Raw genomic sequence first — 1,184 nt, 5'->3', positions numbered from 1 at the left:
TTGGACTATAGTTTCATTGTTAACACTCCATCTTTATTAGCGTATATGTCACTTTTTTGTGTTTATTAATTTGGATGGATCACGTAGGCAATGGTCAAGGCCACTGTTGGGAGTCTTATAGCATATCTAAATCCAAAACCAAAGATGTAACCAGGGGCCTAACAATAGCCGTAGCACCACATTCAGCTGCTATGGGACTTGGGGGTGGAAGGGGGCCCCACGAAAGATTGCTGAAGTTGCTGTTGACGCTGTACCCCTTATAGCATTTCCAATCAAGAAGAGTAGATATCAGATGTACAGGAAGAGACTATGCAGACAGCTCTCCTGCTACCAGTCCTTGATTTAAATTTTAAAGGGTTTGCCATGGGGCCCTATTAAAATTTTGCTATAGAGACCAATGATCTGTAGTTACAACCCCTGGATGTAAAATATTGCAGCTTACCAGTCCTTAGATGTGCTGGTTGCATTAGTTTTCTTTTTCAGGCTTTTTTCCTTTAATTTTCACCTGGTGATCCTGCCAGTAACACACTTCCTGTCCTAAGGTGCCCATACACTGTACAACCCTCGCAAGACTTTTGTACGTACGATTCTCGGCGGGTTTTCCAGCCTGCTGGTTCGACGGAAGACGTGCGATACAGTAGAAACGGTTGCACGCCTTCCATACACTTTGCAATTATCGTACGATCGTGGGATTTCCCGCGATTATCATACGATAATCGTACAGTTTATGGGCACCTTTAGGGTGGCTCCACTCTATGGAGGGACAGCGGAACAACCCTTGAACAGCAGCAATGTCACCCTGTGGGGAGGGCGGTATTAGATGGATGTACCAGCCTTTTATCCCTTTGGTATAAAGTAGGGCTGGTAATGATTAAAACTTTCCTGTTCGATGAATCAAATTTTTTTTAATCGATTAATTTCGATTATAAACGCACAGAGGGGGGTCTCACCAGAGCTTTGAGGGGGCCTCACCAGGGTAACAGGGCTCTGTGGGGTCTAACCAGCCTTGTTAGAACAACAAGAGGGCGCAAAACTAGGTCAGCTGACTGCCTGGACCGAACATATCAGGGAAGGTGACAGGAACAATAAATATATATGTATAATGTACTTACTTATGTGGGTCTGGGAACCAGATGTGAACCGGCCTGTGAGGAGGATCAGGATGTCCAGAATGTATGTTGAAT

Source organism: Nanorana parkeri, unplaced genomic scaffold, assembly GCF_000935625.1.
Source record: "Nanorana parkeri isolate BGI_ZX_2015 unplaced genomic scaffold, ASM93562v1 scaffold15, whole genome shotgun sequence".
In the NCBI taxonomy this organism is placed as follows: domain Eukaryota; kingdom Metazoa; phylum Chordata; class Amphibia; order Anura; family Dicroglossidae; genus Nanorana; species Nanorana parkeri.
The sequence above is the reverse complement of the archived record's forward strand: the minus strand, read 5'-3'. Positions refer to the sequence as shown.